A 15,514-nucleotide genomic window follows, 5' to 3' on the forward strand; every position below is an offset into this window, starting at 1 on the left:
TGCCTTTACTCTAAGATACGTAATTTGAAGCTATTATTTTTATTTTTTTAAATTAGCCATTATTTCATTTAAGAAATACATCAGAAGTCTTAGGGAGCAGGCTTAAGCTGCCTGTAGATTCTAATTCTGCCATGACTATTTGGAGTGTTAGTAGGGGATTCCCCAGGCTCTATAACAATGAGGGTCATAGGGACAATGAGTGGACATGTTGAAGATGCTGCTATGGACAGAATTGTGTCACCCAAAATTCATATGCTGCAGCCCTAGCCCTGGTGTGATGATGCTTTTTGGAGGTGGGGCCTTTGGAGGGTAACTATGGTTTCATGAAGTCATGAAGGTGAAGCCCAGATCTGATGGGATTAGTGCCCTAATAAGAGACTCCAGTGGGCTTTCTGTCATTCTGTGTGTCTCTGCCATGTGAGAACACAGAGAGAATGCAGCCATCTACCAACCAAGAAGAGAGCCTCACCAGAAGGCAATCCTGCTGACACCTTGATCTTGGACTTACAGCTTCCAGAACTGTGAGAAAATATATTTCTATTGTTTAAGGTATTTTTGTTTTGTCAGACTAAGACAAATGTCTTGGCTCATAAGACATACCCCCAAAGCTGTCTGAGTAGGTGGTAGAACATGTGCTTCTTTAAGCATGGCCTTTGGACAACTTGCATAAAAAACACCTGGGAAGCCTGTTAAAATTCAGATTCCTGGGCCAAAATAGACCTACTGGGCCCTAATCGCTGGAGATGGGGCCCCAGAGCTGACACGGCAGGGTCTTTTCGTTTTCCTGGTAAGCTAGACTGTAAGCAGCACAAAGGCAAAGATAATTTCTGTTTCATTCAATATTGGGCTGGCAGCACCTAGCAGGAGGCAGGTTATATGCTAGATGCCTCATAGGTGACTTGCTAAAGTGGGAACAAAGGTCCCATTTAAATTCTATAGATTATGACAAGAATGCAGGCAAAACAAATGTATTCTGCGGAGACCAGCAAGGCAAAAGATTTTAGGAGCCCATTTAAACCATTAAAAGGGATTGATTTGACATAGGGTAAAAATCCAGTAAAGTCATCAAAGGCAAATTTTTTGTGACTGTTAGTTTGTGTTACATAATCCCCCTACTGCTGTAGGTTGGGAATAAATGAGTCACACATATTTGAATTTATTTTCTTTTATTTTTTTTGACACTGAGTCTCACTCTTGTGCCTAGGCTGGAGAGCAGTGGCATGATCTCAGCTCACTGCAGCCTCAACCTCCTTGGCTTCAAGTAATCCTCCCACCTCAGACTCCCTAGTAGCTGGGACTACAGGCACATGCCACCATGCCTTGCTTTTTTTTTTTTTTTTTTGTAGAGACAAGATTTCACCATGTTGGCCAGGTTGGTCTCAAACTCTTGGGTTTAAGCAATCTGCCAGCCTCAGCCTCCTAGAGTGCTGGGACTGCACTCATCAGCAATAGTGCCTGGCCTGAATTTATTTTCAATACCCATGTTAGACACAGCTTTTCACAAAGCTCTGAGTACCTCCAGTAGAGAGTACTTCTAGATCAACTACATATTTTTCATCAATACATGTAGTCATACCATTAGTGCAGTGGGCAAACACTATACTGAGAATAAAAAATGCTAGACTTTGTGCTCACTTCAGCAGCACATATACTAAAATTGGAAATGATACAAAGAAGATTAGCATGGTTCCTGTGCAAGGATGACATGCAAATTTGTGAAGCATTCCATATTTTTAAGAAAGTTAAGAATCTTGAAAAAGGGTTAGACAAATTGCTAACTGGGATAACCAGCGTAGGAAAGAACATAAATGACCGGATGGAGCTGAAAAACACAGCACAAGAACTTCGTGAAGCATACACAAGCTTCAATAGCCGATTTGATCAAGTGGAAGAAAGGATATCAGTGATTGAAGATCAAATTAATGAACTAAAGCAAGAAGACAAGATTAGAGAAAAAAGAGTGAAAAGAAATGACCAAAGCCTCCAAGAAATATAGGACTATGTAAAAAGATCAAATCTATGTTTGATTGGTGTACCTGAAAGTGACGAGGAGAATGGAACCAAGTTGGAAAACACTCTTCAGGATATTATCCAGGAGGACTTCCCCAACCTAGCAAGGCAGGCCAACATTCAATTCAAGAAATACAGAGAACACCACAAAGATATTCCTCAAGAATAGCAACCCCAAGACACATAATCATCAGATTCATCAAGGTTGATATGAAGGAAAAAATGTTAAGGGCAGCCAGAGAGGAAGGTCTGGTTACCCACAAAGGGAAGCCCATCAGACTAACAGTGGATCTCTCAGCAGAAACCCTACAAGCCAGAAGAGAGTGGGGGCCAATATTCAACGTTCTTAAAGAAAAGAATTTTCAACCCAGAATTTCATATCCAGCCAAACTAAGCTTCATAAGTGAAGGATAAATAAAATTGTTTACAGACAAGCAAATGCTGAGAGATTTTGTCACCACCAGGCCTGCCTTACAAGAGCTCCTGAAGGAAGCACTAAAGATGGAAAGGAACAACTAGTAGCAGCCACTGCAAAAACATGCCAAATTGTAAAGACCATTGACGCTATGAAGAAACTGCATCAACTAATGGGCAAGATAATCAGCTAGCATCATAATGACAGGATCAAATTCACACATAACAATATTAACCTTAAATGTAAACAGGCTAAATGCCCCAATTAAAAGACACAGACTGGCAAATTGGATAAAGAGTCAAGACCCATCAGTGTGCTGTATTCAGGAGAATGAATTCATTCAATTCTTGAATTGAATGTTGGCATGCCTTGCTAGGTTGGGGAAGTTCTCCTGGATAATACACTTAAGAGTGTTTTCTAACTTGGTTCCATCTCACGTGCAAAGACACACATAGGCTCAAAATAAAGGGATGGAGGAAGATCTACCAAGCAAATGGAAAGCAAAAAAAAAACAGGGGCTGCAATCCCAGTCTCTGATAAAACAGAATTAAAGCCAACAAAGATCAAAAGAGACAAAGAAGGGCATTACATAGTGATAAAGGGATCAATGCAACAGGAAAAGCTAACTATCCTATATATATATGCATTCAATATAGGAGCACCCAGATTCATAAAGCAAGTTCTTAGAGACCTACAAAGAGACTTAGACACCAACACAATAGTAGTAGGAGACTTTAATGCCCCACGGTCAATATTAGACAGATCAACGAGACAGAAAATTAACAAGGATATCCAGGACTTGAACTCAGCTCTGCACCAAGCAGACCTAATAGACATATACAGAACTCTCCACCTCAAATTAATGGAATACACCTTCTTCTCAGCACCACATCACACTTATTCTAAAATTAACCACATAATCAGAAGTAAAACACTCCTCAGAAAATGTAAGTGAAATTACAACAAACTGTCTCTCAGTCCACAGTGCAATCAGATTAGCACTCAGGATTAAGAAACTCACTCAAAACCACACAACTACATAGAAACTGAACAACCTGCTCCTGAATGACAACTGGGTAAATAACAAAATTAAGGCAGAAATAAAGATGTTCTTTGAAAACAATGAGAACAAAGACACAACGTATCAGAATCTCTGGGACACATTTAAAGCAGTTTTTAGAGGGAAATTTATAGCATTAAATGCCCACAAGAGACAGCAGGAAAGATCTAAATTGACACCCTAATATCACAATTAAAAGAACTAGAGAAGCAAGAGCAAACAAATTCAAATGCTAGCAGAAGAAAAGAAATAACTAAGATCAAAGCAGAACTGAAGGAGATAGAGACACAAAAAACCCATCAAAAAATCAATGAATCCAGAAGCTGGTTTTTTGAAAAGATCAACAAAATAGATAGACTGCTAGCCAGACTAATAAGAAAAGAGAGAAGAATCAAATAGATGCAATAAAAAATGATAAAGGGGATATCACCACTGATCCCACAGAAATACAAACTATCGTCAGAGAATACTATAAACACCTCTACACAAATAAACTAGAAAATCTAGAAGAAATGGATAACTTCCTGGACACATACACCCTCCCAAGACTAAACCAGGAAGAAGTCAAATCTCTGAATAGACTAATAACAGGTTCTGAAATTGAGGCAATAATTAATAGCCTACCAACCAAAAAAAGTCCAGGACCAGACCGAATCACAGCCAAATTATAGCAGAGGCACAAAGAGGAGCTGGTACCATTCCTTTTGAAACTATTCCAATCAATAGGAAAAAAAAGGGAATCCTCCCTAACTCATTGTATGAGGGCAGCATCATCTTAATACCAAATCTGGCAGATACACAACAAAAATAGAAAATTTCAGGCCAATATCCCTGATGAACATTAATGCAGAAATCCTCAATAAAATACTGGCAAATCAAATCCAGCAGCACATCAAAAAGCTTATCCACCACGATCAAGTCGGTTTCATCCCTAGGATGCAAGGCTGGTTCAACATATGCAAATCAACAAACATAATCCATCAGATAAACAGAACCAATGACAAAAATCACATGATTATCTTAATAGATGCAGAAAAGGCCTTTGACAAAATTTAACAGCCTTTCATGCTAAAAACTCTCAATAAATTAGATATTGATGGAACATATATCAAAATAATAAGAGCTATTTATGACAAACCCACAACCAATATCATACTGAATGGAAACTGGAAGCATTCACTTTGAAAACTGGCACAAGACAAGGATGCCCTCTCTCACCACTTCTATTCAGTGTTGGAAGTTCTAGCCAGGGCAATCAGGCAAGAGAAAGAAATAAGGGATATTCAATTAGGAAAAGACGAAGTCAAATTGTCTCTATTTGCAGATGATATGACTGTATATTTAGAAAACCCCTTCGTCTCAGCCCAAAATCTCCTTAAGCTGATAAGCAACTTCAGCAAAGTCTCAGGATACAAAATCAATGTGCAAAAATCACAAGCATTCCTATACACCAATAACAGACAAACAGGGAGCCAAATCATGTGTGAACTCCCATTCACAATTGCTTCAAAGAGAATAAAATACCTAGGAATCCAACTTACAAGAGATGTGAAGGACCTCTTCAACGAGAACTACAAACCACTACTCAACAAAATAAAAGAGGACACAAACAAATGGAAGAACATTCCATGCTCATGGATAGGAAGAGTCAATAATGTGAAATGGCCATACTGCCCGAAGTAGTTTATAGATGCAATGCTATCCTCATCAAGCTACCACTGACTTTCTTCACAGAATTGGAAAAAAAATACTTTAAATTTCATATGGAACTAAAAAACGAGCCTGCATAGCCAAGACAATCCTAAACAAAATGAACAAAGCTGAAAGGCATCAAGCTACCTGACTTCAAACTATACTACAAGGCTACAGTAACCAAAACAGCATGTTACTGGTACTAAAACAGATATACAGACCAATGGAACACAACAGAGGCCTCGGAAATAACATCACACATCTACAACCATCTGATCTTTGACAAACCTGACAAAAACAAGCAATGGGGAAAGGATTCCCTATTGAATAAATGGTGCTGAGAAAACTGGCTAGTCATATGCAGAAAGCTGAAACTGGATCCCTTCCTTACACCTTATACAAAAATTAACTCAAGGTGAATTAAAGATTTAAATGTAAGACCTATAACCATAAACCTAAGCAATACCATTCAGGACATAGGCATGGGTGAAGAGTTCATGACTAAAACATCAAAAGCAATGGCAACAAAATCCAAAATAGACAAATGGGATGTAATTAAACTAAAGAGCTTCTGCACAGCAAAAGAAACTATCATCAGAGTGAGCATGCAACATACAGAATGGGAGAAAGTTTTTGCAATCTATCCATCTGACAAAGGGCTAATATCCAGAATCTACAAAGAACTTAAACCAATTTACAAGAAAAAAACAACCCCATGAAAAAGTGGGTGAAGGATATGAACAGACACTTCTCAAAATAAGACATTTATGCAGCCAACAAAATTATGAAAAAATGCTCATCATCACTGGTCATTAGGGAAATGCAAATCAAAACCACAGTGAGATACTATCTCATTGCCAGTTAGAATGGCCATCATTAAAAAGTCAGGAAACAACAGATTCTGGAGAGGATGTGGACAAATAGGAAAGAACACTTTTACACTGTTGGTGGGAGTTTAAATTAGTTCAACCATTGTGGAAGACAGTGTGACAACTCCTCAAGGATCTAGAACTAGTAATACTATTTGACCCAGCAATCCCATTACTGGGAATATACCAAAAGGAGTATAAATCATTCTACTATAAAGACACATGCACACGAATATTTATTGCAGCACTGTTTACAATAGCAAAGTCTTGGAACCAACCCAAATGCCCATCAATTATAGACTGGATAAAGAAAATGTGGCACATATACACCATGGAATACTGTGCAGCCATAAAAAAGGATGAGTTCATTTCCTTTGCAGGGACATGGATGAATCTGGAAACCATCATTCTCAGCACAGTAACACAAGAAGAGAAAACCAAACACCTCATGTTCTCACTCATAAGTGGGAGTTGAACAATGAGAACACATGGACACAGGGAGGGGAACATCCACACACTGGGGCCTGCCCTGGAGTGGGGGACTGGGTGAGGGATAGCATTAGAAGAAATACCTAATGTAAGCGATGAGTTTATGGGTGCAGCAAACCACTATGGCACATGTATACCTATGTAACAAACCTGCACGTTATGCACATGTACCCCAGAACTTAAAGTATAATAATAAAAAAAAATTACAGACTTTGACAAAAGCCACATGTTCAAGAATAAATTCATTAACATTCCTTAAATCTCAATTGTCTGGGGTTGGATTTGATTTTGATGGTCCCTACATACTGTAAAATTCCATGACTCTGTGATTACACCATTAGGATCTTTTTCTCAAATACTGATTGTTTAGCCTGGAAGCTACAGAAGATTTCAAAAGACCTGAATTAAAACAGAGCAAGGGATTGCCCCCTTACTTCCCCTTGTAAGACCTTGTAAGGCCTTGTAAGTCTCTGAAGGGAAATAAAAGTTTATAGTAATCATGCTTAGATGACTTCTGCATCCACAAGTTCCATATCTGCCGATTCAAACAATCATGGATCAAAAATATTTGCAGGAAAAAAAATAACAATATGACAATAGGAATAATATAAACAAAAAATACAATTTAACAACCATTTACACAGCACTTGCACTGTATTAGGCATTATAAGTAATGTAGACTTGAGGATGTCCAGAAATTATATGCATATACTAAGCAATTTTATCTAAGACCCTTGAATTGTGGTATCCAGGGGGTCCTGGAGCCAATGTCCCACAGATACACAGGGATGACTCTAAATGTGTAGAATGTTTTTTTTTTCTTTCATCTGCATCCACTTTGATAGGGCCTAACAAGTAGCAGAAGGCAAAAGTTATGTGGAGGTGATTACATATGTTCCAGATAAATACTGTCATGCTAATATAAAGTCTTGCATGCCCCATGCCAATCCTTTCTGAAACAGTTAGCTAAATATAGCTACATGTTGGCTATATTGATTAATAAACTGAAAAAAGACTATTTTATACAGTTTACCAGGAAGGGGTATTTTTATTTGTGTTCATTTGTTGGATTTTTTGATGGGAGAAGATAGGTGTGATGGAGGAGATAATCAAGTCTGGAGAAATTAGGACGTGTTTGTGGGGAGTAATAATGAAATGAAATGGCGTGAACTCAGGAGGCGGAGCTTTGCTGTGAGACAAGAACGCGCCACTGCACTCCAGCCTGGGTGACAGAGCAATACTCTGTCTCAAAAAAAAAAAAAAAAAAAAAAAAGAAAAAAAAGAAATGAAATACAAATATGTGCAAATCCTAGGTTGCTACCAGAACTCAGATCTGTATCCTGATTTCTCGAAGAGAAAATAATAGGACCAGCATCAGTCGTTGTGTATCTCAGCTACTTTTAACAATTCTTAAACTGTCCCATCACTTGCATCTGGTTGGATCTGGCAAATAAATACAACTGATCAGGTCACAGTTCACTGGGAAAATGAACAAACATTCCAACCACCAGCTCTATTATTTCATTACCATGCCTTTCCCACTTCTGCTTGTTCTCTGGGTCCAAAGTAAAATTGTGAGCACCGATTGCTTTCAGGAGCAAAAAAGGGATGGACTCTATCACAGAGCAAGGATGGGCTACCATAAGGTAAAGTGTGGAAACCAAGGCCTCTTTGTCTGCTAAGGAAGCAAGGAATAGGCAGGGAATCCAGGGGACCTCTAGTGTTCTCAGAAAGCCTCCAAGTAGATTGGGAGAAAATGTCATTTCCAGATTACTTGTAGCAAGAAATGGTGGTAAGATTAATTTTGTTTGGAGAAAATTGCACAGAATAAGAACTTATTTGTTTACTTTAGAGGTATGTTGCCATTTGATTGTATTTAGTGCAAACATTGACTGTTAGCAAACAATTTATAGATCCGATCTATTACTATAACAGTAGGAGAGCTTTAAATGGGCCTACTGGAAGCCATTACTAAATGAAATACTTTGCATATTAGCAGCAAATCTGCACCCCCTCTATTCCTGAGGAGAGACTCTTACACGCAGGGCGTGTTAACTCAGGGCAGTGAATTACTCCATGTAAACAGGAAGCATTTATAAGCAAAGAGTTTTCAAAGCAATGCTGCAAATCCAGCCAGCCTTCCCAAGGAACCTACCTGACCAGCCTCTTGACAATGTGTCTTCTGGGGTCAGGGTGCGGTTCATCCTTTCTCCGTTGGCTCCTTTGAGACAATTGCTCAAAGAGGCTTTGGTCTCCACCCTTTATAGCAACTTGCTCCATGATTCACGGCCTTTACAGCTCTCCAGCCCAAGCACACACACACACACACACACACACACACACACACCCCTCTTACCTGAATTCAAATATAGTTCTCCCATTAAAATTCACATACCTTTAAAACAGGTAGTTCTTTAAGCTATTCTAAGTCATTGATCCTTGGAGAAATAATTCAGGATATAAATCCACTCTTTGGAAATTTCCTTTTCTCTATATTAGTATTGTTTTGCCACTTACTACCTTAGGATATTTCTTTGACAATCTTGGAATTCTATTTTTAATCAGAATTGTTGATGTATGATTTACATATAATAAAATTCACCAAATTTAAAGGGTACAATTCATTTGGGCAAATACACTTAATCAAGTAAACATACCAGAAACATGATGTGGAATATTTCCATCACCTCATAACATTCCCTTTGCCACTTCAGAGTTAATCTCCTACACCCCACCTTTAGCCATTTGAAAATATATCTGCTTTCTTTCGCTATAGTTTTACTTTCTAGAATGTCTTTTAGATAGAGTCATTGACTGTGTAATCAGTTTTGTCTGGCTTCTTTCTCGGCATAATGCTTTTAAGAGGCATCTACTTTGTTGCGTAGCATCAGTAGCTTATTTCTTTTTTTTGCTCGGTAGTATTCCATCATATCAACATATCAGTGTTCACTTATCTATTCACCAGTTGATGGGCTCTTGGATTATTTCCACTTAGGTTATAAAGCTACTATGAACATTAGAGTACAAGTCTTTATATAAACGTTTCATTTTTCTTGAGTAAATATCTAAGAGTGGGATTGCTAGGTTAAGGAAAATGTCTGTATAGCTCTATAAGAAAGTTTCAAAAATGTTTACCAAACTGATAATACATTTTTGCATTCCTACTAGGAACATAAAATGTCTCTAATTGCTCTACAATTCTTAATGTAGTCAGATTTTTAATTTTAGGCATTCTAATTGGTGTGTGGTGGTTCCTCGTTGTAGTTTTAATTTGCATTTTCCTAATGGCTGGTAACAATACAGGAGTTAAGAAGAAATTACTTAGGCAGATACTGAGGGGGGTATGGAAGTCCTTGGTAAGGTTTTCATTTTAATGAAAAGCAGCCCCAAATCATTTTCCTTTCTAACAAAGAGTAGCCTATAAAATCAACCTGCAGACGTAGACGTCAGCAGTTGTGCCAATCATGTTCAAAATGGTGGCCTCATCTCCCCTTTGCTTTATCAGCCATGTGTACAATAAGGTGACACTGGTCAATGGGAAAGTTCATTTGCATAATAAGATTAGGGTGGGGCAGCTAGCCTTCCCCATGCACTATGTAAACCTCATACCTGATAGAACCAATCTGTGAGCCCTACGTAAATCAGACATTGCCTTCTCAAACCTGACTGTAAAATCCAGCGCATCTGCCGCCTGCCAGTCTTTTCTGCTCAGAGATCCCTCTCTCTCTAGAGAGAGAGCTGTTTCTCTTTCTTTTTTCTTCTGCCTATTAAACCTCTGCTCCTAAACTCCTCGTGTGTATCTGTGTCCTAAGTTTTCCTGGCATGAGATGACGAACCCCAGAGTATATACCACAGACAACAACGTAGCCACTTCATACTGGGGGCTTGTGAGGGATACCCAGGTACAATATTCATTGAAAGAGTCAGTAGAGAAGTGGACTCCATCTCTGTCTTTTCATTTCAGGGCTCTCGGCCTCCATTTTAGAACCAAATCAAACCAAATACTGGGCCCCCTTCAGCCATTTAATAATGATTAGCCTGGATACCAGCCTTAAAAGACTTGGGAGACAGGCTTACTGGGGAGAATATGGAGAATCTCCCAGCACCCATGGGTTGCTGGGCCTGTTGGCTATGTTTGAACCAGCTTCCTTTCACAGAGGACTTAGCTGTCACATGGGGCTGGAAGACGTTTTGGAGCAACTGAGGATTTCTGGCTGGGCCTATCCCCCAGTGTTACCCAAAGGCTTCTGGACTGACCCAGCCTTTAACCATCCAATGGGGTGTTGGCAGCAGGATCTTCAACTTTCCCATCGCAATTTCCTCCTTTCCTGTCCATGACCGCCATATCTCCTATCCTCTCTGTGTATGCAATGTGTGGAAAGTTTTATAGTTCAGGGAAGCATTCTTGTCTGGCAAGATCAGGGAATGTCTTAGTAACTGAAGATATAACTCAAGGGAAAGTGTTTTTATGATTTTCTAGAAACAGAGGGACCCCCCCCCCCCCCGCCGACACACACACACACACACACAGTGAGCATCACCCTCTGCTCTTGGTCTGGAGAGCACATAGCATTTCCAGGTCTCTCACTGCCCTTGGTATGGAGAGTACATGGCATGTCAAAGTCACTCTGCCCTTAGTCTGGAGAACACATGGAATTTCAAGGTCAACAATGCCACCTAATGGAATAGGGATCTTCTCAATGAGGCACATTGTTGGTCCTTTACCAAAACACTCTAGCTTCTGAATTCTCCCTTTTTGTGCCCTTCTACTAGAAACCAGGCTTTATACTGCTTCTGTGAACAAGAAAACTCTACCTTCAACAATTGGGAGTAAAATGTCCCCCAGAAACAAATTTTCGTCTCAATACTGTCCCATCAGCAGAAAAACAGTCATTTGGTCCCTATGTTTTTAAGGCACCTATTCTGCCTCCAATTTAAATGGTTCTTAATTAGTAAAGGGATTTTAAGTTTAGAAGTTAATCAGAACCATTCTCAAAGGGTAGACGCTTTAGCACAGGCCATAATAGCAGGGTATAGAGCTCAAATGAGCACACTTCCTCCATTAAGGAGGGAAATGCAAATGTCACATAGTCTCTCCCGAGATACATATTTCGGAGAGCCAGGTAGGTCACACAAGTCTAGGAAGTCAAAAGGAAATCACAGGCAGAGGACTGGAGCCACATGGGTGAGTGTGACTAATCCTAATCACTTAGTTCCTCTGGTTCCATGGCTGGGGGTCATGCCTGCAACCATGGGTGGCACACTCAACAAGGTGCCATGACCCAGGAACCACGGAGGGAAAACAGCAGAGAGGACGCCCCCATTGTCTTCCTCTCCACCCTAGGTCATACCAAAATGAAGGAGACTAAAGGGACGCCTATTTCTCACTTCTCTTTCTAGATGGGTAATGGATCATCTTCAGCTTGCAACCCTCTGGAGTGTATCCTGAAGCACAGGGACTCCTTTGACCCTAAGAATTTAAAGAAAAAGTGGCCCATTTTCTTTTGCACAAGGGCATGGCCTTCTTACTAGACCTTTTGCAGGCATTACAAAATCAACCTGTCTCTTTTAGTAGTCATATCAGGCAGGCCTATGGAGAATGACTCTCCAAAGTTAGAGAAGCAACTTCCAGGGGAACAACTGAAAATTCCTCCTTATTCAGGGCTCCCTCAAGTTCCCTTCTCATTACAGGACCTTAGACAAATAAAGGGAGATTTAGACCGATTTTCTAATGACCCTGATAGTTATATGATAGGTTTCTAAAATTTAACTCAGGTGTTTGACCTCTCATGAAGAGATGCTAGGCTGCTCCTAAGCCAAACCCTAACTGCGCCTGAAAAACAGACAGCTCTGCAGGCAGTAGAGAATTTCGGAGATGAGCAACATGTCTCCTATTTCCCAATAGGAAGAGAGGTGGTACTTCTTGACAACCCTAATTGGAACCCCTAGACTTTTCTATGGTATTTTTCCGTCTTTCACAGTTTAAAATGGCTCTTTTATAATGTTCTTCCAACCTGGGAAAAGTTAATTTCCCCAAACCTTAAAATGCTTGGCTTAGAGTTGAGTTAGGGGGAAGGGAACCCAGAAGCCTGACATGCCAGCAAAAGGGTAAAAAAAATTTTAACAGTCAAGCTTTTGGCTTCTCTCTCCCTGTGCAAACCAGTAAAAGGGATGATAGGGATTATTGTTTATATTCTTAAGTTTTAATTAATGAAAGAGGATTTGTGAGGATGATCTTAAGCTGTAGCCAATCTGGTGTACTTGATGTGTCTTTCTGTATGGTTCTGTCAAAAGAAATGGTACCTTAGGTTAGGATACAGGTATAGGACCCCATAAGCCTGTTGTTCAAGCCAGCTCAACAAAATGGTCAGTAACAAGGTTGGCTACAGGCCTACATCTTGATTCATGTCCTTGGGAGCATGACCTGTAACCACATGGTAATACTTATTTTAATCTCTACCATTTTACAATGGTGAATGTATTCTTGTGCTAAGTCAGTTCCTGGTTGGAGGCTATAAAATCAGATAAGCCAGTTTATCAATCTGGGTAGTGCCAGCTGAACCATCAAGGGAAGAGTTTAGAAAATATCTTAAGCCCTGATCTTGAGAGCATTAAACAAGGGTCAAAATGTTGTAGCATCCAGCTGCATGACTCCTAAGCCATGGTTTCTAATCTTATGGCTAGTTTCTTGGTCTTGTCCCTAGGAGAGAGGGAAGCATATCTTAGGAAGGGACTATGATCATCTTTTTTTTAGACTATAAACTGCAAACCAGGCTCTTCCCAAAGTTGGTTTAGCCTATGTCCAGGGATGGACAAGGTCAGCTTGGGGGCTGGAAACAAAATGGAGTTGGGTGGGTCAGATCTCTTTCATTGTCTCAGTCACAGTTTTGCAATAACAGTTTCAAAACCTGCTTATCACTCCTTTGAAAATACGTTTTTTAGGGCCTAATAGCAGGCAGAGCTGAAGGCAAAGACAGACTCCCCAAAATTAAGGGTGCCATTTTATACTGGATGTTGGATCCCCAAAAGGAGAGAGATACTGTGGGAGAAGACATACATTCTCCCATGTACATTCACCGTTAAGACATAACCTAATTAAGGCTTGTTGGTTTCACCTTCGAGGTTACTTTCTGTAATGTTCAAAAGCTGAAAATCTGAACTGCTTGGCATGGCTAAAGTTGAGTAACAAGGGATTTAAAAGGATTTTCTTAAAGAGTTCTCAGCTTATGCCAGGCGTGGTGGCTGATGCCTGTAATTCCAGCACTTTGGGAGGCCAAGGCAGGTGGAACACCTGAGGTCAGGAGTTCGAGACCTGCCTGACCAACATGGTGAAACCCTGTCTCTACTAAAAATAAACATTTGCTGGGTATGGTGGCACATACCTGTAATCCCAGCTACTCAGGAGGGCTGAAGCAGGAGAATCGCTTGAATCCGGGAGGCAGAGGTTGCAGTGAGCTGAGATCACGCCACTACACTCCAGCCTGGGCAACAAGAGTGAAATTCCATTTCAAAAAAAAAAAAAGAAAAAAAGAACTTGTCAGCTTAATTAAAAGTAGATATTCAAGTTATGGGCATATTTAAATGGCCTTTATGTTTCTCTCTTCTTGGATTTTGTTTTTCTGAAAATAGGTTTTTTTCTGAAAACAATTTTTTTTCTTTTCAGTTGACTGAATATTTTCCTCCATTTTTTTCTGTCTTTCCACTCTTAATGCACACGAGAGAGGCTCTGAGATAACTTCTGGTAGCCTGGGACTCCTTGGGTAAAAAAACATCTGTTTTCTCCATGAACCCCAGGAATCAAAAGCAGATAGTTCCCTCTCAAAATCAAAGGCTCTGTTCTGTTTCGCATTGTGTTATCTGACAGTTTTGAGTTTGGGGGGGTATCAAATTACCTCACATTATGAGAGGGTTTTGGGGTGTAATAACTAGGTAGGAAATATATTTTAAGTGATGGTTAATAGTAGTTATGGAGGAATGTTTAACTGCACATTTGAATCAGAGAAGAATGCTGTTGGTCACCTAAAAGATATGGAAACATCTCCACCCCTGACTAAGAGATGAGACTCCCATGGAAAATGGGCTGAATACAAAATAAGCCAACTGGCTTTGGGATGCCTTGCAATGAAATGCATGGTAGAAGCACTGCGCTGTCTTCTCCCACAGTATCTCTCTCCTTTTCGGGATCCGAGATCCAGTATAAAGTGACACCCTTAATTTTGGGGATCTGTCTTTGCCTTCAGCTCTGCTTGCTTATTAGGCCCTAAAAATGCATGCTATCCTGGCCCTGTTCCTTCAAGGTCTCCACTATTTGCCAGTAATCCAATTAAGAAACTGGCAAATGAAATATCTTACAAGTGCTGAATCTTCTGTCTGTTTGTGTCACTGTATATGTGTTGTGTGTAATGTCTATAAAGAGATCTAATTGATTGGCTTAAGGAAAAATAAGTGCTAAAGAGATCTAATTGATTGACTTAAGGAAAAATAAGTGCTTAAATTAAATTTTTTTTTGGTTTACATGACTTTAATCTTTAAGAAATAAAAATAGTCTTAAGGATTATTTGTAAAGTGCAAGTGTTGTCAAAATGCAAATAGGTTTTCTAAATCATACAACTTAGATACTAGGTTTGTTTATTCCAGGTTTGTATACTGCTGCTTTACAGATAGGTGAGGCTTGGGATTCTGGAAAGAGACCTTATCTGCACTTCTGTGTGGGTCCTAGGCTAGCTGCTTACTAACCAGATTTTTCACCAAAAGTAAAAGTTGATAAGAGTTAACATTGCAACGTGTATTTGAGATCACTAAACAGTTTTACATACAAGGTGTATAAAAACAGTAAAACGTGTTTTTTAGTAAAAGATTATAAGAAAGCATGGAAATGTAAATTTTGCCGAGGAATGAGGAATTATGTTAAATTTGATCAGATAAAGCTAGAGGTTTAAGCAAGCTATAGTAAGATTGTAAAAAACTAATCTTGCCAAA

General features: G+C 39.5%; 1 long non-coding RNA gene and 1 other non-coding gene across 3 annotated transcripts in view; both read left to right on the forward strand.

Moving 5' to 3' along the window:
• Positions 1-15,514, forward strand: part of LOC134735749 (uncharacterized) — a 330,220-nt gene that overhangs the window by 58,111 nt on the left and 256,595 nt on the right. The gene's annotated exons all lie outside the window — the stretch shown is intronic.
• On the forward strand, positions 1,628-1,735 carry LOC129473910 (U6 spliceosomal RNA). Its single transcript, XR_008654421.2, has one exon. It is a non-coding gene; the product is annotated as a U6 spliceosomal RNA (small nuclear RNA).

This window comes from Symphalangus syndactylus, chromosome 23 (genome assembly GCF_028878055.3).
Source record: "Symphalangus syndactylus isolate Jambi chromosome 23, NHGRI_mSymSyn1-v2.1_pri, whole genome shotgun sequence".
Lineage (NCBI taxonomy): Eukaryota > Metazoa > Chordata > Mammalia > Primates > Hylobatidae > Symphalangus > Symphalangus syndactylus.